At 36.9% G+C, this 25,199-nt stretch overlaps 1 long non-coding RNA gene across 1 annotated transcript in view; it reads right to left on the bottom strand.

Annotated features, from left to right (window-relative positions):
* Positions 1-17,898: 17,898 nt before the first annotated feature.
* Positions 17,899-25,199, bottom strand: part of LOC122348770 — a 41,772-nt gene continuing 34,471 nt past the window's right edge. Inside the window, exons 4-5 of the long non-coding RNA XR_006251371.1 lie at positions 19,665-19,736; positions 17,899-17,966 (exon numbers count right to left, since the gene is read on the bottom strand). This is a non-coding gene — a long non-coding RNA (uncharacterized LOC122348770). The remainder of the gene's footprint in view (positions 17,967-19,664; positions 19,737-25,199) is intronic.

Below are 25,199 nucleotides of genomic sequence, written 5' to 3'. Positions count from 1 at the left end.
AATCTAACAAACTTTTTGATAAAAAAAAAACTAACAACCCATTTTCTCTGTTTTATAGCATATAAACCCTGCTCTGTAAACACAATGTCAGGTTGCAGTGAGAGGGATAATAAGTGTTATATATTTGATATAATTATGATAAAAAATAAAACTGAAGTGGGCATTATTGTGCAAAATACATTGTTGATACTCAAGTAACATTACAATTAAAAATATTTACATTTTTAAGCCTAATAGTCAGCTGTCATTGCTGGAGATGTTTTGTCACAGGTCGCAAGAAGCAGTGTCCTATAATTTAAAGTGGGCTAAAAGGCAAAAACAGGAAATTTACAGTGTTTTAAAAGCCATAACGAATTTAAAGTGAAGATATCTGTTATCTTACCTTCATTCCATCGATACCTGAAATACCAGGTGGCCCAACAGAACTCCTAGAAGTGAAAATTACATACTGTCATTAGATATATTTAAAATAAATTAGATAAAGAATGATATATATAAGTTTTAATGGTCTATAAAATTTGAAAATGATTTTAATGAACTATAAGCAGCTGTAAAATAGTTACATTAAACTTCCTTCACTACATGTACCATTGCAAAAATTTAAAAAGACATATCAATGTCTATCCAAACGCCATAATCAGTTTCCAAACAGGAAGTGTCTGCAGTAAACCTCATCCTATAAAAGTCACATGATCCAACAGACCTGTAGAGGCCATGTGATTCTAAGATTAGGAGTGTGTGACAACTGCCTGAGTGAGTGGTGTTTACTTCCACCCCAGATCTCTCCTTACAGCGACATGGCACTTGCTTTGAGCACTGCATCATAGGGTGGATTAGATTCATGTCTCACAACCCTCCTATTCAAGAGAAAGTCGCCTCCACTTTGCAGATCGAATCGCTAGCTTTAAGACCTCCTTTCAAACCAACCCCTCTCTTCTCTAACCAGAATTCTCACCTTATGATGTTAAAGCATTGTGTTTATATTATTGTAGATGCAAAATTAAATCTGTGCAATGTGTCAATCAAGTGGCTGTTTACTCTCTCCTATATGTATTCTCCTACGGTATATGTCTTTACTCACTCTTATAACACAGTCCAGAAATATTTTTTTGTCCCACATCTCTTCTTTAGTGAACTTTTGATGTATATGTCCTCTGAATTAATGTGCTCAGAAAAAGACATCGATCTCCTACTTTCTCTTAATCTCTACCAAATCTGAACCAGTGGCTTAGAACCACCTCATTGTAAGTCAAAGCTTTTCTTTATAACTAATATCTTCTGGACTCAGTGGTGTTCTCTTAGCCTGATCTCCTGTTTATACGTAGGTATGGATATGTAACATTTTACAAGCATGAAACATACATTACATATCAGTGCAAATTTAGCATTTTATATATATAAAAGAAGCAATTTAGATTTTTGGACCCCTTAATTTAACCCCAAACCTAAACCTACCTTATATAAAAAAAGAAAATAAAATATATGCAGAAAAATAAATAACCATTTTCAGTAGCAACATAGCATTTAAAAAAAAAAAAAAAACAATTCTCACTAATCCCACTCTTATCTTTACACCTAAACATAACTATCTCTGTACAGTATGAGAAAACATGACAGATAAATGCAATTGCAATAATTTTTTTATTGCATAAATGTTAAAAGCTGTACCAAAAGTAACCCAAATGACGATGTTTTGCAGCCACAGTCCTCTGGCGAATATTGTTGGTTTGTGTAAGGTGCAGAGCAGAATTTATATTCTTAACGCTGAAAATATTATCCAGATTATTTTCCCCGATCCTCTCTCCTAAACTCGTGAAGACGTGGCATTATTCGAATACGCCTAAGCAGATATCGAGGCTTATAGCAATCTGTGAGCGAATGCAGACGAGAACCAATTAGCCTTTGAGTATCCTAGTCGTAAAGCCCATTGTTTGAAGCGTAACATTTGAATTTGTTCTGAATGCGCACAAATTCAGGCTTTACTGTTTATGGTCACTAATCTCTTTGGGTCTGTTTTCTCAGTTGTATGGATTCGAAAGATTTGGATTAGAGCACACTAATAAAAATTTAGCAATTTTGCAATTATGGTTTCATTTTGCAATTATGTTATGTGTTTTTGGTATATTTATTGTTCTATTGTCAGTTATGGTATGTCAGAGAAAAACGCTTTTTGTGGTTCCTTGTGGCGTAAGTTAGACATTAAATGGCAAGTAATGATTAAACTATTGCAGAAATGTTGTTCATTTTAAAGGTTTAAAATAAAGTCTTGTTTAACATTATAAAGGTCTATTTTTGTATAAAGTTTAATAATGCAGCAAAAACAAGGTAATTGATATGGACAACTAAAACAACAAAAATAATCAATTTAATGCAGTGATTTTCAATATTAAGGATCCATTTTTAGGTGTAGTCAATACGTACATTTTAATTTAAATAAAAGTTTTAACATTTAAATAAACATTGTCAAGATATGTCAGATTTGGACATTTTAGTGCCTGTAAAACGTAAGTAAATTTATGTTTTATAGAACAACTATGCATAAAATGTATATAAATTTCTCATGAGAACACTAATTCTAATTTGTGGTCCTGACTCAATCTCTTCTTTACAATTTCAGTCACCTGGGCTATCAGCATTTATTCTAAGGAAATTTATTCTATATAGCAGGTGAAAGCCGCATCAGAAGGAGTAGACTTTTCTGCTTCCTCATATTCTGCAGGCACAACTTCTTGCAAGTATCGCAAAAGACTCTCTGCCCACTGCTGTAAGGGAATAATTGAGAGTATGAATATTAAAATACATTAGAATATGATTTGTGTGTGTGCTTGTGTTTGTCTCGTTTTTACTGTTCTTTGTAAAGAGAAAGAAATACATGTTGACTTGCATCTTGAACTGCGCATTAAATTAAAAGTGTCAAAGCAATGTGTTTATTATTCAAATTTTCGTTTTGAATTTGGAATCATTTAAACCCGATACTTTGTTTATTAAAAGTAACAAACCACTAAGCTTTTCGTGACTGACGGATGGCGTAGTGTGTTTCAGTTAATATGAAGTTCACGCATTACCTCAGCAAAACTTCACTTTTTTCAATTATTATTTTGATCGCAAATGCAAATATAATCTAGACGCAGGCTGTATCCTCGGGAAGCGATTCTGACAGACTCGCTGTAACAAGGTCACATATACAAAAAAATAGCTGTTTACATTGGGTCCTCAGGACATGAGTCAGCCAAGGCACACCCACATAATGGAGGCACACCCAAATGAGGCCCTGAGGTGAGCACAGCCATTAACACAGCAGTGTTTCATCGCCCAAATGTCATGCTGACAGCTCAAACAAACAGCATTAATGATGTTACTTTGGAAAACACTCTGCAGCTACCTAATGTCATGTTAAAGTACATCAGCTAAGTCTGGTATTCCAAAAAAATACATGTGCACCTACTACATTAAAAAAAAAAAAAAACACATGCTTTTTCCATAAAGAGTATGGAGTTACAAATGAGTGTGTGTATGTGTATGCTGAGAGACCGTACAGAAGCCCCTAATAGTTTTTTTTATTTTTATTCTTGTCTTTAAATAATGGTGAAAAGGTCGCTCCACAGAAGAAGAGATTCGTGATGAGATAATGAAGTCTTACCACACCTCTGATGCCCCCAAGGCTTAATAATCAGGTCATTTAAATTCTCTTTGTTGTAATTTGTCCACAGATGGATGTTCAGAATCTGTGCTTGGTAAATCCATTATTTGTGATGTTTCAGGCTTGTGGAGATCTGTTGCTTATCTAAAACAGAAAACCCCGAGGAGGTGTAGAAGTGTCATTTCTCACTGCTGCTGGGCTTGATTTTGGTGTGGAATAGCAAATAGTTTAAACCATTTCCAGTAAGTTTATGTTTTATAATGTAAGAAACTCCTACAAAAATGTATTTGCTTCATCTCAGATTAAATAAAAGTCAAAAATATACATCATCAGTTCATAGTCATACAGTTCATGCTGTTTTTGAACCCTGTAGAGCATCGGCATGCTGTTTGTGGCCTTCCATGGACTTCGACAAAATATTTAAGAGCCCCAGTGCAACTGACCTGAGCATATTTGTGTCTGCATTGAGGGGAGCTTCAAAGCTGTTCTGCAAGGCTCCAGACCAAAAGAAAAAAAGTAAAGAACCATTGGCTCCTATAAGAAAACTTGGGCGCACATACTTCTTTTTAGGTACCACAGAATGTATTATTTCATTTTATTTTATTATTAATATTTTTGTTTATGCCTCTATCTTTATTTTAATCCATCTTGTGGATGACCTCATGAAATAAGGTCCACTTGAAGTGGGAACAAAATGTCTTTTTCAACTTGAAATATAGTCACAAAGACCTGTTCATCATTAAACAGTCTGTGGTGAAACTTTTTCTTATCAGTGAATCTCTCTCCATCTGATTAAAGATAACAATGGAGATCGATCCACGATGTGTCGGAACGAGATCTTGGCACATCCTGCTTGGTCTGTGCCCATGCCTTAGGATCATTCTGGCACATCTACTTGGAAAACACCTACCACTGGGGTTTTAAGAAACATGTCTCCTCCAAACAGAAAACACTCATTATATAAATCAACAGAGGGGAGTCAAATCACAGCCCTTAAAGAAGCGTGCTTCTTCTATGGGGCAGCCAACATCTTGTATCAATTCAGGTAATGCATGCAAAGAATGCTTATTGTCTGATGTTTTTCCCTCTGGAAGTGCATATGCACACACTGCAATGGTGGAGTGCTCCCAAATATGCATTTCCCACAGTGAAGATCATGGGCAAAATGAGAAAGGAGAGAGTCGGATCTTTTCATACCACTTTTCCCAGCCTGTGTCCTTTTCTTCATTATTGAAAGGTGGGTTCTGCATGATAAAAAGATAAGTTCAACACTGGCCCTAAAAACTTGCTGGTCTTGAATAGAGCTGGGAGCAGTGCAGCTTTAAACAATGTGATGACATTGCATGATATTTCTGTATATGCCTAAATGGAAATCACATGTCCTCTAACTGTATGTGTGGCTGCTAGCATATCACTCTCCTACTAATCAGGGTCTGCAAAACAGCAAGGCAAGGTCTTTTATATAGCAGCACATTTTTCACACAATGGTCATTCAAAGTGCTTTACATAAAGAAAAAACACTGATAAAAGTAACAGGAAGCCAGTGTAAGGACCTGAAGACTGGTGTGATATGCTCAAATTATTCTACTTCTAGTCAACATGCTGGCAGCAGTGTTCTGGATGAGCTGCAGCTGTCTAATAGTCTTCTTGGGAAGGCCGGTAAGAAGACCATTCACAATTTCTGAGAGGCACATGAAGGGTGAACTCCCCCTCACACTGCATTACATTAATGCAGTCAGCTAATTTATGAGAATTCTCTCGCAAGACAATGGATTTACTCATGCTGGTTTCAGTATAGCAAAACAGGGAAATGCAATATCTATTACTTACAGATTTGGGAATACAAATACATGCCAGCTCCACTAGGAGTATGGCATCCTCATGAATTATGGAGCGAAGAGGGCATTCAGAGACAGTTATGTAGTGGCAGTGGTGCTCTTTAAATAATGTTTCCAGGTTTTAGAATCTTGTCTTCACTTCCATAATATTCCTGCGTGTGTGTGTGAGCAGATCAATCACTGGCTATACACCAGTGCCTCTGAAGGTGTAAAGGAAGTGGAAGGACCAACAGGGACCAACAGACTTGGCACCCTGGGACCACAGGGACTTGGGACTGCTGTAAAAACATGATGGGCCTTATTTTATGGCCTGAGGTGCAGACTTTAGCTCAGTTTTGTACAGACGTCACACACCGGAAACTGGACATAGTGGTGTATTCATTAAAAATTTAAATAAAAATTATATACAAATTTTCAGTTTCACACACAAACCTATTGTTTCGTGTCTTAGGACATCAATGTATCACCAGGAGCCACAGGGTTTACATTTGGTTTTGTCTGGGCATGTTTTTTCACTCTCACCGACTGTACCCACTGACTTGCATTATATGACTGACAGACTGCAACAGTTTGGAGTTAAAAATCATTGTTTGTGTTCTACTGAAGAAACAGTCACCTACATCTTGGATACCCTGGGGTAGCACCAAATCGGGTGAACTATCTATTTAACAATTTTAAGGAAATGTTTTATAATGTAATTTTTATATTTAACATTTTTATGGAAACCATGAAACTTTTTTTAATTCTTTGATGAATATAAGTTCAAAAGAACAGCATTTAGTTTAAGTAGAATGTTTTGTAACAATCCACAGGTCTTTATAGTCACTTCCGATCAATGTATCCTTGCTAAAAATTAAAAGTATTAATTTCTTTCAAATAGATAAATAAAAATTGTTTTCTATCTTTTAAGCAGAAACAGGTTTCCATGATTAGTGAAATGTTGATTACTTTAACTGTACAGTACCTTCTGTCCTGGAGGGCCTCAGGTCCCTGAAAGGAGAATAATAAAAAAAGTTAGAATGTACCTAAATAAACCAGAAGTAAACTAAACCAGACCAAAGCAGCAGAGCACTGTGATGTGCTTTACCACTTTCTGCCAAATAACTGAGTGTTACTGTATTTTTTGGTTTAAAACAATAATGATAACAATAAAAAAGTACATAAAATACCAAGCCACAATATAATTTTCCAGTATATTAAACAAAAGAAGCAAAAGAAAGTAGCAAGCCTTAAATCGAAGTCCAAAAATAAAAGCCATTTCATTGCCTGATTGGTTTAAGAATAGAAAATTGTTGTTTCTGTTGTTGATTGGCAGGCAAACAAACCAGTAAAAATATATTTTTATACTCCTTTGCTCATAGAGAGATTGCACATGGCACTGGATATAGAAATACCTTATCTCCTTCAGGCTGTTTATTAGGATTATGCTTTAATATGGAAAACTAAGCAATGATTAAATCTTAATCATTGGTTAAATTTATTATTATACTAGATAAAACGTCTGCCTATATATATATATATATATATATATATATATATATATATATATATATATATATATATATATATATATATATATATATATAGTCTTTTCTCTTTATGTGTGAAACGTAATGTAGAAAATTTCATATTTCGAAAATTTTGTAATACATGGCTTTATATTCTTTCATTTATACATTTTATGTAGTATTATATAAATGTTGTATATTTGTTTATTATTGCATTTTTTTATTATTGTGTAGAGATGTTAAACATAACTAAATAATGAAAAGATTTACCACCTGATTAGCACAACAAAGCTTTGGCCTAACAGATATATTAAATTGTTATGCAAAATAATAATCACAACAAAGCATTGCCATGGCAGATATATTTAACTGTTATGCAAATAAGCATCACATCAGGTCATAAAAACATGAATAATATGAAGCCTAGATTTGCCCTCAGATACTTGGCAATGTGACAGGTGTTGAATAGAGGCACAAAAGCACATTACAGGGCTCTGCTCTGAGCTGTGAAAGGGCACCATGCCTCCTTGCTCTCCTAGCATAAACAAAGCCAAAACACATGCTTATCTGGCTTAGCAGTAAGGGTGCTTGGCTTGCTACAGCAGTGCTCACTGCACCAGATCCAAAAGCTCCTTTGATTATCCCTCTTTCGAGCAGAACTGTGCAACCTGTTGGCAGGTCTTTATTGGTGTGCCTGTTCTACCTTTTGGTAAATCAGAACTACACAAAAATAAAGTTTATCCACTAATGGCTGTTAAGAAATAGTTGATTTTTTTCAGAATGCTTGTAACTTTAATTGAAAAAAGGGCATTGCATTAACAGCGCTTGTGTTTTAGGGGCTGAGATTTCACACACATTTTTATTATTCCATTTCAATAATCTATATATATCTTTCAGACTTCACTTCACTTTAATTCATTTGATTTTGCTTTACAAAATTACAAAATCATTAATCGTTAAAATTCATCAGAATATTCAACATTGCACAGAAAGTACAGGAATAGCGTTAGATGTCACGCATAGCGTGGTTGTATTAAAGATGTATGGCGAAGAAGTAAACATAAAAATCATTTAATTCAGGATTAACAGTAATCACGACAAAGGAATACAATAAACTCATGACATATAAAGACCAGGAAAACAAAGATAATTAATTAACACTGGTGGTAATGATGAAAATAATTAACTAAATGAGAGCAAGAAAAACCAAATAAGGAAACACAGGAACTGAGCGGGAAACAAGCGAATGAAACAAACACACACAGAGTCTGTGACATTACTACCCCTTATAACACTACAATATCCAACAGGAATTGTGGGTAGGTGCCCTAGAGGCCATAGCAGATCAGGAGTCTCAGGAGGCCATCCTGTTTCAGGACTCTCAGGGAGCCATAGTGGATCAGTAGTCTCAGGGGATCATAGCGGTTCAGGACTCTCTGGGCCATGCTCGGGAGCCATGGTAGAAAAGTACAGATATCAGGGGAGCAATGGCAGAGCACTGAGCTCAAGGACCACCACTTTAGCCCATAAGCCCACCCATCCCTGCCTCCCCAAATGTTCTCTGGGAAGTTCCGTGAACCAGGGCTCTGGAGGCCACTCTGGAGGAGCAGGCTCTGGTGGCAAAGGTTGGCACAGGAGGGTGCTCAGGAGAAGTGTGAAGCTGGCTGGGACCAGTGGAGGCTCAGAAGACTTGGTTAAGGTGGACGGGACCAGCTGAGGCGCACAAGACAAAGGGAGCTGGGACGGGACCAGCTGAGTCACAAGAGTGAAGAGCCGTGAAGTCAAGAGGAATTGCCTCCTGGGACAGGTTCAGGGCATGAAGGTTGCACTGAGGCATGGTCACTTCAGGGTGCACTGGAAGCATGGTCCGTGTAATGTCCTTTTGGCTTGCCATAGGGACCACGGGTAGGCTTTATTGGCCTGCAAATGGTGGCAGGTGCCATAAGGAATTAAGGAAACACAGGAACTGAACGAGAAACAGGAGAACGAAACAAAAACACAAAGAGTCTATGACACTAGAGTATCTATGCTTTATCTCCATCTACTGTTAGTTACTCAGGTGGTGCAAGCAGATGTTGACAAAGACTAAAGCAACAAGAAGAGCGAGACATATAAAACAACAACAGATTTTCAAAAATACACTAAATAATAAGTACATATTATAATTATCAGGGCCAGTATATATATGTAAACAAAGTTGGTTGCCTTTTGACACTGCACAGTATTGTAATTGCACTGTAATCTAAACACAGGCTTATATTAACCAAACTGTTTAATTTTACCACAAAATGCAAAATGTAAATGGCATTTTTTTCTAATAATACATTTATCTATTTAATAATGCATATAATCTCCTTTTTGGTGGATCCCTGTTTTCTGTCTATATTTCCTGTTCTTTCTCTCCTCAGTTGTGGAGGCTGCGGCCTTTTGTGTAAATTTATGACTTTAGTATTCCTAGCTAACTTACATAATTTTCCATGAAATGTTTCTCATGCAGAGATATGTTGTGTGTGCAGCACATGTCTGTGTGACAGCCTGCAGTTTTTCCATGTGATGAGGGAATATTACTGTATCTACTGGTTTTCTGATTTAGGTATGATTACATGTGTCCATATGTCCAGTTTACACTGTAATGATGCTTGGAATCTTGTGCTACACCACAAATCAGTCTGTTTTGAAATAAAAAATTAAATGCTGAGAGATGCTGAGAGATAAGCAGATGTCTGTGTAAAAAGATCATATATGGTGTTAAAAAATAAAGGATTCAGCGGATAATAAGCAATTCTGTTTTTATTTAAGCTTCATTAGATAAGAGGCGAGTTCAAAACATTCTCTTGAGTTTTTTGCTGTCAGGGACTATAGTGGAAACACTGCAATTCAATACATATATTTTTAAATGAAAAATTTAAATATATAATTTAGGGGTGTCACACCAAGGAACACTTTAGTGGTTCTAAATAAATTAATTATTGAAATGATTCTGAAACAAAATGTACAATTGTCTCATGACCAGACATGGATTCAGTGGAGGCATCAATCTACAGAACTTTCTGTCCAGCAGTAATGGTCATATGGACCATCAAGAGGAACAGGTGCTGGCTATGGGACAGCGGTAGCTCTGGTAGCCGAGTGTCCAAGCTCATCACCCAGTTACAACTGTTGAGATCGCCCACTTCACCACCCATGCTGCCCATTTTCCCTAAGACCAACAATCAATATACCCCAGCCTGAACCTCGCCTACCTACGCCAGAGAGGCATGGTGGTAAGCGCAATATGTGTAGAGCCTTTCTAACAGAGTGACGTCACTGAGGATTCAAACGTGGCATTTGTATTGATTCTGCTGTCAGGAATGGCTGCTCTGTGAGGACTGCAGTCTGGAAGAACCAACATTTGTGATGCTCCTGGTTCCACCGCCTGATAAAAGCTGTCTTTGACCGCTCCGTTCCTGATTTTCTGCAGGAACATAGGAATGTTTCAGATTATTCCATTGACTTCCGGACTCTGGTGGCGGATTGTAAGTTTAACGAGGAGGAGCAGTGGGACATGTTCCTGTATAGGCTGCCTGATCACATTCAGAAGGAAATATTCATTTAAGGGACTTGTGGACATCAGAGCCAGTGTGCTCAGAATCAGCTACGTATGGATTTTGCCAAGTATTCCCCTGCAGGTACAGAGAGTACAGTCAGCCATTCCTCCCACATAGAGGCCATGCAGGTGAGGAGTGCTTTCCCGGGAGGAGAAAGAATGTCGGGGAAGACATGAATTGTGTTTGTACTGCCGAGCTGTGGAACATTTCCTGACTGAATGCTAGGCAAAAAATCAAGCCTGACAGTAGGTTTAAGGCTACTGTCATGTAGAGCATGGCTTAACAAACTCTCATCCAGTACTCAATCAATATTTCTCATTCTCTGGCAGATGGGATTATATGCCTTCTTCTTCTCCAGCAGAGGAGGGTTTTTGGTGCGCAAAGAAGGATGGCAACCTCGCATTGACTACCAAAGTTTGAATAACATTATGGTAAAGAATACCCATACTTTGCTGTTGATGTAGCAGGGGGCATCCATCTTCACAAAGTTGGATTTATGTAAGGCAAGGTCAGGCAAGTGCTCCAAAGGCTGCTAGAGAATCGGCTTTTTGTCGAGGCAGAGGAGTGCGCATTTTATGCACAGTCAATTCCATGTTTGGGTTACAGTGTGTCATCCAAGGGAGTATGCATGGATCCCGTTAAGGGAAATGCTGTGGTGGATTACCAGTGTCATCCATGGGTCTTCCAGTTAAGGCAAGGCTTTGGAATTTGGTCCAATTCTTGCCTGACATACATTTCCAGCTGCTGAAGAGTTTCTGGTTGACTTTGAGGATTTTGGTTTAATTATGTGCCAAATGTTTTCTACAGTTGAAAGATCTGGACTGGCCGGCGAATGATTTAGCACCCAGACTCTTCTATTATAAAGCAATGCTGTTGTAATAGCTGAAATATCATCTGGAGTAAAGCATATGTTGCTCTAAAACCAGTAATCATAGTACCTTCCAAAACATATGCAAGCTGCCCATATTGTATGCACATTCACCCCCATGCCATCAGAAATTCTGGCTTTTGAACTGAACGTTGATGACATGCTGGAAGGTCTCCTCCTCTTTAGCCCAGAAAAACAGCCTTCGAGATTTCTGACAAGAATGTCAAATTTGGACTCATGACAACAGAACACTTTTCCACTTTGATACAGTCCATTTTAAATGAGCCTTTACACACAGGACAAGACAGTGCTTCTGAAATATGTTCACATATGGCTTCCTTCTTGCATGATTTTTAAATGCTTTAGTTGGCATTTGCAGATACGGCAGATTTGTTTTCCAACAGTGGTTTCTGGAAGCATTACTGGGCCTCTTTAATAATGTCAACGTCTGAAAGCCCAAAGACCAAAGGTATCCAACAAAGGTCTTTGGCCTTATCCGTAAAAAATAGAAATTTCTGCAGTTTATCTGAAACTTTTTCTGATGTTATGCATTGTAGATAATGAGATTTGCTAAGCAATTTGACATTGAATAACATTTTTTTTTAAAGTATTGCACACCTTTTTAAGCTTTTACAAAATGAAGAGCCTTTGCCGATCTTTACTTCTTAGATACTCTGCCTCTCTGTGACGTTCCTTTGTATGTTACAGACTTGATGTCAGTTAACTTAATTAGTTGCTAGATGTTGAATATGAATATATTCACAGACGAATATTTTCAATATTTCAAAAAGTGTTACAACCGTGCTGCACCTCAAACTGATTTATTTTATTTATTAAATAAGACCTAATAGCCAGCATAACACTTGTGAACATGATAAGTATAGCATTTGTAGCATACTAGTAAAGACAAAGTAAAATGTCAGTGTTCAGCATTAGCACAGTTACAGCTAATTAAGAATGTGATTTTAGCTCATGTAGCCATAGCCTAACCACAAGAATCTGCATAATTAAAAAATATAAACTCTTTTATCAAATGTATCAAATATGTAAAGTGATTAAAATTGACAGAAAATGACTGATTTAAAAAAAAAATTATTGTTCTGCTTTATTTTATTAAAGCTTAAGTAAACTGACTAAACTACTAAAATTCCACTAAATATGTGCTGTATACAACAATGACATAATGATACTTATGATAATTAAATATTATTATAAAATGATCAAATGGAAGCAGCCCATGCTCATCTGGACATTTAACCTCTGAAACAGAAACAGAAAAGTTAAATTTTTTTACTTTTTCCTTTTGACAGCCTTCCATTCAAATAAAAATGGGTATAATTTATATTAGTCTCTTTCTTTCTCTGAGCAACTTTCTCATTTTGGAACAGTACATTGTGTTTTTTTTTTTTGAGAACTGGAATTGGAGTAATTTGGACATAAAACGTTTATGCAAAAATGTTTTAACATAAAATATGCTGTTACAAACTGCCACTAATCAGTAATGAAATTGATTTGGTTGTTGATAGGGACAATAAATAGGGAAAGTTAATAGACAGCTTATAGGCAGCTTAATAAATGAGAGGCAGCTTTTCTGAATAACAGCATCTACTTACAAAAATAGATTAGGAGATGCAGAAAGTGTTATAAATGATTTATTAAAGCGTTTACACAGCAGGTTTTGAATACTTTGTAGTGTGTACTGCAATGTAAAGGCTGACAGGTGAGTGTTAGACAGATGTATTCTCTGACACACATATTACTAGTAATTTATTAACCATCTACCAAGGATATGTTTGATTATTTCATGACATGCTATTTTTTTTTATGACTCATAACTTAAATAGCATATTACGTAATCATTTGTGAACATATAGTCGTGTTTTGTAAATTGCCATTTAATCATCATCTAATTGTAAATGATTTATAACTTAATCTAAAAAACATATTATACATTCATAAACATATTAACATATCACTTATTATTCATCTACACATAGTTATGCTTTGTAAATGATTACATGATTAACTAATCACTTATAAATGCCTTACAAGTGGATGTTATTATAAAGTGTTACCCATGTGGTCTTCCTATTATTTTCCTATTATTTCTATTATTTTCATGCAGCTGCACACAAATAATTTTTTGTGCAGGCTACATACAAATAAAAATGTCATACATGTCATAATGGATAGTCATTGCTTGTATCAGAATTAGCCTAGAGTTAGGCTATTTTGTCATGCATAAGCAGATCTGTTTGTTCTCTAGAGATGCATTTAGTCTGTACGCAAACTTAGACTCTGATGTTTATTATGTTTATTGGATCTTTTCCCAAAAAAATGCATATTATTCATTACGGCGACTGTTTTTCCCATTGTTATACCTGCAAAGTGAATTTGGAAAGGTGCACCTGTGCCATGTGCTTTAGACCAAGTGCTTAGATTGTTAAATATAGGCACTGCATGCTAAATGTAAATACAAGATACTTACCATTTGACCAATCTCTCCTGGCATTCCAGGGTCTCCTGTGAGAGATATGATAAATATAGTACTCAACATCTGAAATGGATCAAAATCTTTAATCAAAATTGTTCTAAAACCAAAAATGTGTTCCTGTCTTCAGGTTATTTCATATATTAGATATATTTTTGAATATGCTATAGGGTTGATTGTTACAGAATGTTTTGGGTTACTTGACTGCATCCCTGTTCCCTGAAAAATCGTGATTGATTATTTCAATAATGGTGAGGAGAATATTCCTTGGTTGTGAAGCATGTGTATGAAATATGCCAAGAATTGGCTTAAATAACCTTGATAGGTGATGTCGTTTGATTATGTGCATCAGAGGGATGTCAATAGACATGAAACATACACTCATCTTCAGAGTGATACCAGATCTGAGATCCACACAATGGTTGGTCAACAGGGTGCAAGACACTTGCTGACATACCTTGGCCAGGACTCCTGGGAGCACAGTGTTCAGTGGAAATGCATAAAGATGTAACCTGGCCCACATATGGGCCATTGCATCCAGATCCAGGGAAGCTGGAAGCAAGATAAACCCACATCCTTGGCTCTTTCTGAAGAAGCACTAAGTAAGCTTCAGCAGTGAGTGCAAGGTCATCACAATCTGGGGTGGACACATTTAATTTCACGCAATTATCGTCAAATGATTGATTGATTACAGAGACGGTCTCTGCATTTAATAATACCTGATTTTTCAATCTCGTCATTATACATCCCTATCATTCTATTCTCCTATTTGATACTATTTAGTGCTTTCATAAAATATATAAATAAAAGTGATTGATTGATTGAAAGAAAATGAGAGAGCCTTGAGCAGAGCACTCTGATCGAAGTGATTGCCTGGACAGCAAATTTTCTCCCACATTTATCCGTCCCAGAATGTGCACTGTGTGGCCAATTATTAGGCAAGTTTAAATTCTGTAAATATTTTTTTCCAAGAACATTTTACCTATCCCAAACCACGTCAATCTTAATAACTACTATTTGTTTTGTATTTAATCATATACAAGTAATATGTAAGCTCCTAAACTTACTGATAGATTCTGGAAGATGAATTCTTCAAATAGTGGTTCAAGAGGATGTAATGCTGTTCCTTCAAGAGTCACTCACAACTTAAATGTCCTTATCCGTCTTAATTGTCTTAATTGATTTCACAACACATGTTAGTCTTATTAAGTGAGGGCCATTTTTTTAAATTTTGTATCTAATGAGAACCTGACACACTGTACTTGTGAAAACTCCAGGAAGGTTGCAATTCTTGAAAATTATGGTGCTGGAGACTAGATGGCACCTGATGGTTTCTTACCTAATGCTTAACATTAACCCCTAATTCTTTTGCAGTTAATATGTGTCTTTTCTTCTCCACTTATTTCTTCTGACTCTGTTGATCCAATGAGCAATTCACTGCCCAGTGGTAATTCCTCCATGGGGCGGAGCAGGTGGTAGAGGAGACAGAGAGGCGGAGAGCTGAAGAGCCAGGTTGACACAGAGGAGCTGGAGGGCCTAGGCGATACCCTGGCACCGGGCGAGACGGGAACAGGAAGGACACGGTGGAGTCGGAGCGACAGAGTACAGAGGTAGAGCCGGGGGGGATGGAGGAGCCTGACCCCTCACCCTCAAAATTTCAAAATGAAAGTATATGTCAATAAGATCATTCTTTGATAACCAATCCTCGGATTTGATATAATAAAACAATCAACCCAATGAAATCGTGGGATGTCATAGGCAGATGACGTCATTGGCCAAGAAGCATAAAAACATGTGGAATGCTGCTGGCTCCTGCTTCTGTCAAATCTCAGCCAACGAGACCCCAGATAACACCACACCACTTGTTGAGTGCACTCTGACTCCTAACCTGGGCAGGAGACCAGATGACCTATAAGCTATATCGTTGGCATCTAATATCCACCTGTTCAAAGTGGAAACCCTTCTTAGGGGACTAAATGATCTACTAAGGGAACCAGTCTCTCAAGACTGGTCTCTGATGGTAATAGAGGGTCTATCTGGTTGTTGCAATGCAGTGCGCCAACAGAGGGTGCCATGGCTAGATCCCTGCACAAGCCCAGTGACGAGTTTCTGAGTTCTGCTACTATGTCGGGCAGAAGATACTGAGAGTAACGCTTGCCGGAGATGCCCATGCTCTGTGCTGCCTCTCGAGCTGGAGAGTAGCAAAGAAGGAACCGCTGAAATGTTGCAGACTGTTTACACGGTGTCTGTCAACCAACACTGTCAAAGTGTGCAGACACGCACCAGCCTGTAGTTCATAACGGCTTCAAAGGCAGAGACAGAGCCTTTAAGGATGATGCTGCTGCGGGCAAAAGATTGCCCAAGATTCCAAGATCTCGACACCTCGGTGTGGAGCTCCCAGAGCTCCTCACACTGGGGCAATGAGGAGAGCACAGTCTCTTAATCCTTAGATGACGAGAGAAGCAGTGCCGCGCTGCCCTGGTGGGGGGGAAGTAGCTGCAATGCAGGCTTCCTCACCCGGGCAGGCACTGGAGCCCAAGCGAGAGGAGTGAGATAGGGACTCGCCCGTCTCAGACTTCTTTTTGTGCTCAAGCTCTAATTGTGATTCCTTGAGCACCGTCAGCGCTCGGTGACAGAAAGCTGGAGTCCACCTCTGCCTGGTAAAACAGAAAGCTGAAGTCAGCAGCATTCCACATGCTTTAATGCTTCCTGGTCTATGACGTCACCCACCTATGACGTCCCACCATTTAATTGGGTTGATTTCACACACGATTCAGAGCCATCATGCTGGAAGGCGTTCACTAAAGCGTCGTCAACACAGCTTGAGTTTGTGAGAAGGAACAACTGAACATCTAACATCTCACTGGTGATTGCTAACCCCCAAAACACCAGCGGTGGCAAAAGTTGTACAGTGATCCCCAAAGGGTGCCAGGAAGGAGAACTTACTTTCCGCTGGAGTTTTCTGTGGCCCTCCCCAAGGGGACACATCCATTGTACTGGGAAAAGAAAACCCGAAGCATGTGAACAGGAAGTGAATCGCTGTGCTCACTGGGGCCACCATCCAATGCAAATACTCATGAGAGTCCTTTTTAGAGACGACTTTAGAGAGAGTTTTACTTTCACATGATACTGCCGTCAGCATGAGACACACACACAATGTGGTCTCTGAAGACAAAGAAACCAGAAGATGTGTATGTTTAACATATATTTATAATCTATAAAATATATTTGCATGTAATCACCTCACATCACCTACAGAGGTTATTTAAACCAATTCTTGGCGTGTTTGACACACATGCTTCACAACCGGTTGAAAAAAGAATGTCCTTTTCAATGTTATTGAAACAAAGCATCGAGAGTAGGGGACCTACTTTTTGGACTTTTAAGGGAAAGAAAGTTTCTGTGTCACACACCAGAAATCTTCATGACTTTCAATTTGAGACTGAATTCTATTTGTAAGATATTGGAAGAAATGGACCGAATACTGTAATATAAACAATTACTGATTGTACAAAATGTGAAACAATGTAACCCCCCCAAAGTTTTCTTTTCTGTTTGATTTGCTTTTCTATTCTTGATGTCTTGTTTTGTATTGTCTAATTATTTGTTGTTAAATCATTTTGTTGTAAAAATGTTTTATAAAAATAAAAAAAAAAAAAGAAATCTTCATATTGTGTCATTATGTGACATAATTCATAGTGAAATTCACAAAAACAGACACTCAAAAGATTAAAATACATCAGTTTCAAAGAAATTAGTAACAGAAGTGACAGAATAATGCAATGATCTTGCCTGGAGTAAATACAATATAGAGCCCTTCATATTTTGACACTCTTGCCTTGGTCTGAATGAACAATTGAAAGTCCTGGTACATTTGTAAGCAGGATCTTTCAACATGCTCTGCTTTTGGAGATACTTACAGGGAGGCCTGGAACTCCCGAGGACCATCTTTTCCTGTGTCCCCTGGGGTCCCCTGGGGCCTGGAGGACCTGGAGGTCCAGGAGGCCCTGGGGCCCTGCTTGACCCTGGTCACCCTGTGAAAGTAAAGTTGTAAATATATGAAACATTATTTTAATAGTTATAAATAAAACATACATAAATGTTTGTATGCAGTTTAAGGGGAAAAGACTGAAAGGTCAATGCAAAGTTGTATACTCATAGTTGTTATCTCACTCTATTAAACAACATTAAAAAAACCCCAGTATATTTCAAGTAAAATCTAAGAATTCTCATCTGAACTTATGTCATTTTCAAGAACAATTAGGTCAAACTAAGTTCATGTGGAGTCAATGAGTTGTCAAAGCAAACTTTCTGAAAAAGGAAAGTTTGTTTTTATAGGAGAGCATGCAGGACATAGGTCTTATTTACATACTGAACTAAACGACACTCTCTGCAGCATTGACATCATGGGGATGTGCAATAACAATATTGCTCTGCTTGCATATTTCAAAGTATACTAGGGCCTTCAGTCTACAGATGTAACATTTACTTTTGGTATTAATCCAGTCAATTACTGTGATGATTCCCTTTCACAGTTTTGGAGAATAATTGCTTTAAATCATTTCCAATTTTTTCCTACCATATCTTAGACGAAGTATAAAAAAATAATCATGTATATGAAGACCTTTTTTTATTTATGCAAAGCTTTAGTGCTAGATTTGATGGGAACCAAAGACCATCTGTCTGAGTAAATGGAACAATAACATTTTGATTTATACATAATTGTGTTTACAGATGACTTATTCTGTATATTTTCTCTTTTAACAGAAAGCTCATACAGGTCACTAACCAGAATTCCACAACGAAGGCTTAGAAATTTACAGCCTCCTCATTTTTGCCGCCCTAACCGTAGAGGTTCTTTATGGTAACTCTATAGAATGCTGTTCTGTCATCAATACATAACTTCACAAGAATAGTTATGCAATACTAGCCCTCTAGTAGCTAACTAACAAGAAACTGATTAATGAATTATCAAGCAATAGTGCTTAGTCAAGTGTGGTAGTTTACTATTGGCTCATAGGCAACTACTACTTTTCGTACCTCCTAAAGAGCTTCAGATAAATACTGAATACAAAGTATTAACAAATCCTTCAAACGAAATTACAAATTATATAGATCATTATTCTAAAGTGAATAACATGATAACTTTATACTAATTATATCATGAAATCATTGTAAGCTTTGTAAATGTTCTGTAAAGTACTGAATAAGAATGACTCAAGTGGTATACTTAGTTACTGATTATTAGGAACTCTATTCTAAAGTGAAGATTACAATAACACCCTAGGAATATATGAAGTCATTGTAAACTTTTGAGGTTTCCCATTACAGTAATTCCTTAAGAAGGATGTAGTAACACTTAAGTCATCCAAAACCCTAAATATATCTCAAATGTTTACTATGGCTTCAGTCAATATTAGGGAGTTATCATGCTTTTCAATTTAGAATACTGTAAATAATTAAGTAAATAAAGTAAATAATTCTGAAGGGTTGGGTTATACTTACTACTAATAGTAGTGTAACTAGTAGTACTAAGATAATAAATTAGTAGTTGGTTACCATGACGTTCAATTTAGCATTAATTCTTACTGTTGCATTAATTTTACTAGTTACTAGTCCAGCTGAGCTCTGAGATTAAAGCGCTGAAGAATGGAAGCAAATGCTGGACCAAATATGAAAATCCCAGTCTAATGGAGCAGTGAGAAAGAGAACAGAATGAGGACAAGCACTACCTTAATGAGTCGGCGTTTAATGAGTTGCTGATCAGCAGAAAGAAAGCCATGATTTATCTTAGGGAAGACCATCTGAGCAGGTGTGAGGTCAAAAGAGGTTGGAGGTCAAAAGTGAGAGAAGTTGGAGAGGAGAGTTGCATGAGGTCCGGGAAAGAGGAAGAGAAAAGGGAATAAAAAGGGTACAAAAAAAGATTACATTCAAGTAGTTGTTGTTGAGTCAGAGAACCCAATCCAGTACCTTCATGCATTAGTAAAAGTTGACATGTTTTTCATGGTGGCAGCAATGGATGTCTTGACTGCCTTTGGCAAAGCCTGTAATTACCACTTCATGGGTGCTAGCTCACCCACTCTGAGAGACCCAATTTAAAAAAAAACCCAAAAAACTTAACAAAACCATGTCAACTTCTACTGACTGAAAGCACTTTCATCAGAGGGTTTTTTTGAGCCAAGGCAGACTACAGGAACTGCACATGCTGAAACCCATCATGCAGATGTATCTGTCTTTGTCAGTGATATAAAAAGGGGGCACCTATAATTACAAAATACATAAGATAAACAAAATAGACAAAAAATATTCTGACTAATTGACTATAGATTCAATTATTGCACAATATGGCCCAAATATTATATGTGTGATTCTGGAGATTTAAGTATGAATCATATTTTTGTGGTTTCGGATTGGATTTGTGGTAAACCAAAGATATCAGTTTTAAATACATCTAAGAATTTTAGTTTAGCTTTTAATGTGTCTCTCTTGAATTATTAGCTTCATAGAATCCAAGCAGACAGTGGTCAGACTATTTGGTGGTTAGAAAATGTGACTCTTGTTTGAAATTAATCACACTTCACTGGTTTATTATGGGAAAGAAACAGTTACTCTGTTGTGAATACATAAATTCCCGTCACCACACTGCATAATAATAACACCACTGGAACTGAGTAAGAGGGTCATAATGAGCAAAAGTTTTTTTTTGATTGGTTGGAATGGATTTATCAAACACAACTGTGTTTGGGCCAAATCTGTCACTGCATAGGCATAGGGGACAAATGCACTGTTGACACATCTCAGAGTGTGCCATCCACAGAGTCTGCCTTGGCCATTTGGCTACGCCAACAAACCTTCACAGTCAGGATTTGATTGCTGTGTAATGCAGCCAGAGTGGGTAGACCAGGAAGTCCCTGGGGGCAAACAGCACAAATATGGCACAATACAAATACAACACAGCATGACAATAAAAGCCATTCACAAGAGTACTGCATCAGTTTTGCAAGAGTGTGACTCAAAACATCAAGTTTAAAAGGTTTTCTTTTTGACAAAGAGGCTTTCACACACTGCTCTGCTATAATGCAAAATTAATTTTGATTTGATTTCAGCAAAGCGCTTAGCTAAAAACAGATAGGTATTTCTTAATCATTTACTTTGGATTTGTGCTCTCGTTTTTTGTGCGCTGATATGTTTGTAGTCTTGCAAGATTTGCTATTTGATGCCTAATATCCTAATCAAATTACTGAATATTTTGTAAACCATGTAGCCTTCTCTTTTTCTTACTCAATGGAATGCAAACAACAACAGCAAAACAATGCATCAGTTAAAATGCAGGGGAATACCATAATAAATATTCCATCCCATCATGTTATGGGAAGTAATTTGAATTACATGGCTCATTTAGTAGATGGACATGAAGGAAACCACTTTATCCTCTGTTTTGGTACTCAAAGCAAAAGCACTTGCAAACAAAATTACTGACAAAATAAAGTAGTTATAATACAAGTAATGAGTTCTTTAGAAACGACATCTCTCTGTGGCATACTGTCATTTATAAATGTTGCTTAGAAAATTGCATGTAAAATACAATATGAATGTCCAACCAATTAAATTTTATTTTAATGATGCCAAATGATGTCCCCTTCAACTAGTAAAAAAAAATATTTTTGTTAGTAGTAAAATAGTAAAGGAGACATTAGCACATGTTAGGTCACATGCTTTCAAGAGCCCATAGTGTGCAAATTTTTTAACTGTGCATCCAAATGTGTTGTAAAAAGTTTTTTGTAAAATTTTTTTATGAAGCCTGTATTTATAATATATTATAAGGGTATTTCTAAGACATTCCAATAAATGTGAATTGTATTATAGAAAACCTTACAATGTGGTATATCATCAATAAAAGCAACTATAATTGATTATAATACTTCTATATTTGTGATTATAACTTTTAAGAATCCGATTATTTGTAACTGTTATGATGAGGCACCCGGGTCGCTAACTTCGAGCCACCAGAGGGAACCCTCGTCGGAGTAAATCCCATCATGCTCCTTCTCTGTGCCATAGTGGATCCTTAATGGATCCTTCTTAGTCTGGTGCTTCATCACAATAACACAAAAATGAACACCATATTAAATCTACTTAATGTATCATGAACAATGTCATATCTCTGATGGATTGACACTGCTTATTTAATATCTGCACAGTACCTTACAACAACTTAGTTGCTGTTAGGTGGTTATAGGTGACGAGTGTTATTTGGGTTTCTTGTTGTTTCCTGTGAGGTTAATATTGAGGCTAATGTGAGCTAGCTTATTCTTTAAACTAAAAAAAATGCAATGCTTATTATATAAGCCTAAGAGTATTAGTAGACTAGGTAAGGTAGGTAGAATATTCAAATACTTGCAAAAGTATCCTACACTCTTTGTTGTTGCTGTCTGTTGAAGATTAATTAAGATAAAGTTTTAGCATATATTTAGCAGACACACTACTAATACTCTAATAAAGGCTAGCTGACATGTAGTTGCAGAGTTACTCATCAACAGCCGTCTAAAGGGTATCATCAAAATTATGAAACTAATACTATATATATATATATATATATATATATATATATATAAATCTTCAAAGCAATATATGAGAAATACAGTCCATCGTAACGTAAATGAATGAATTATGTTCATTATGTATTAGAAATGATCATACTCTAAAAAGCTATAACCACAAATAAGTAAATATTATAACACATTAAAACTGTTCTTATGAATATTCATGAGATGTTTCACATTCAATAAAGTTATTTATAATGCATTATGCATTCATTATAATGCCTTAAGAATACCCTTATAATTTATTATAAATATGGGCTTCATAAAGTGTTTTTTTTTCCTTTTTAAGGCACTTTAATTAAAAACTCAAAAATCTAAAAATCTGAGCATCATGCATAACTGACAAAGTCCTATTATATGATGCATATTTTGTGTAGCTGGCACTACTGACCAGCTTTGGCAAGGATTCATTCCTTTAATTCATGTGTTTTAGGTTCATTTTTGGAAGACTTTTGGAAGACGGAGAGACAAAATCTGTACTTATTACAGAATGTATTGATGAGTGAAATGTCCATAAGGTTGGAGTAATAAAACAAGTTGTTGAGGACCAAGGATAGAAGCAATGAGTGTGTATATCAAGTAGATATTGACTTGTTCGGTCATTATTGAAGCATTGCTGCCTGTCTTTTTGCCAATAGACAGGGGCATCTTTCCTGACCTCTGATTGTTGTATACAATAATGTACCCAAATGCCTGACTTCCACGATTACATATCAGGCATTTGGGTACATTATTGTATGCCGGTTTGAAAAATGTGGTCCATACAACAATCAGAGGTCAGGAAAGATGCCAGTGTCTATTGGCAATACTATACTGACAGGCAGCAATGCTTCAATAATGACTGAACAAGTCAATATCTACTTGATATACATTCAAATACTCTTTAATATAGTCCTCCAGCGATCATGTGCCCTGTTCAAGGGCTGATAACAGTGTTGGCCATTATCCACTTGAAAATCTGCTGGATCGCTGTGTAGTTACGTGTTCTGTTATGGGGTGAATGCGACATAAGATGTGTGGATCCATTTGCAAGGTTTTTAATTCAGAGACTTAAAAGCAGGAACAGTTCAGAATATGGTAAACAGGAACAACACAGGCAAGGTAATGAGTAATCCTAGGACAAGTCTTCAATCGGCAAACAGATTCCAGAGATCTTAACAAAAGGGGTAATCTGTAAACACAAACAATAGCCCAAACAGGGCAAACAGAGTTCAAACAGCAAGAAGATTGGCCAATCTGAAATACACAGGCAAGGCAGGACTAGTCTACACTAAACTAGGAACTAAATAAGACTGGGAATTGGTCACTTAAAGTATCTAGAACAGTGATAAATGCTAAACAATACTCAGCTGCGAAAAAGAGGAAGTCCATGGCTTATGTAGGGTGTGTGATTGGTCACAGCTGTGATTGAAATCAGTGCAATGGATGATGGGAAATGTATTCCATGGTATAGTGTATCAGTTTGTGTAGTGTGAGAGTCAGTAATGTGCAGAGCAGGTGAGCTCTGGTGGTGAGTGAATGGATGTTCATAGAATGGATTCATTACAGAAACACATATCATCCAGATAGTGTTACAATATATCTATATATAACATGAATACCAAAATTCAATAAAAAAAAATCAATTTAAGTTCATTTAAAACATAAAAGGATTTTTCATATGAGCAAAAGTATTGGAACATATTACTGACAGATGTATTTTGTTGCCCAGGTGTGTGCTATAACAGGGATTATTCAGAAAATAAGTAGCAGACTCATTGTCTAGACTCAGTTTCAGATTTGAGGTTTTGCCTGTTCAAACTACAACCAAACGTATGGGGATTCTTCATCATGCAGCAAGATAATGACCCAAAATACACTGCCAAAACAAACATGACTATGCCCATAAATGTACCCATAACAACAAAAGACAATACTTTATTGAACCATTTATGATAAGAAACAAGCTCTTTAAAAGCATTTTTGAAAATCGTCTGTGCAGTCCGCTCGTTTTATTGCTTATTGAGACTAAAATTAGGATTAAAGATGGCGCCTGCGTGTGCGGCCAGCTGTCTGCTCTGTCTGTTGTTTGTGCTGTTACTATCTGTTTTTTCACTTTCAAATACGGTGAACTGATACGACCGAACATGTTAACTTACGACTGCCAGACACCATTAGATATTGGAAATCAAGTTTCAGATCTACCTGATGTTCTCCAGAGCGGATCACACTCTTCTCCGCCACTGATTTACTCCGGCCATTCTGGCCTTCTTGTGCTGACAACGGTCCACTGCTCATTGGAGGAAACGCCGTAGGAGACGTTCCATCAGTACTGTCAACCGACTGTGCCCGCCTCTCTGCTCAAATCCTCACATTCTACACGGGTCTGTGCCCGTGGAGTAAATCATAGCGCTATCCATGTGTTAGATTGTCATTGCCGGCTGCCTAGTGATTCTTTGCCCCTCAACATAGGATTAATTAACACACGCTCTCTCGTCAATAAAACTTTTGTTTTAAATGACTTTGTCTCAAAGGACCTAAATTTTCTATTTATGAACAAAACTTCAAAATTAAAATGAGTGATTCTAGCCTATTTTCTGAGCTTGTACCACCAGATTGCACCTTTTATAACTGTCCTCACCGAAGCAACTGTGGAGGTGGCCTGGCTGTTGTTTTTAAAAAATA

This window comes from Puntigrus tetrazona, chromosome 7, assembly GCF_018831695.1.
Source record: "Puntigrus tetrazona isolate hp1 chromosome 7, ASM1883169v1, whole genome shotgun sequence".
Lineage (NCBI taxonomy): Eukaryota > Metazoa > Chordata > Actinopteri > Cypriniformes > Cyprinidae > Puntigrus > Puntigrus tetrazona.
This window is presented reverse-complemented; position numbering and strand designations above follow the sequence as displayed.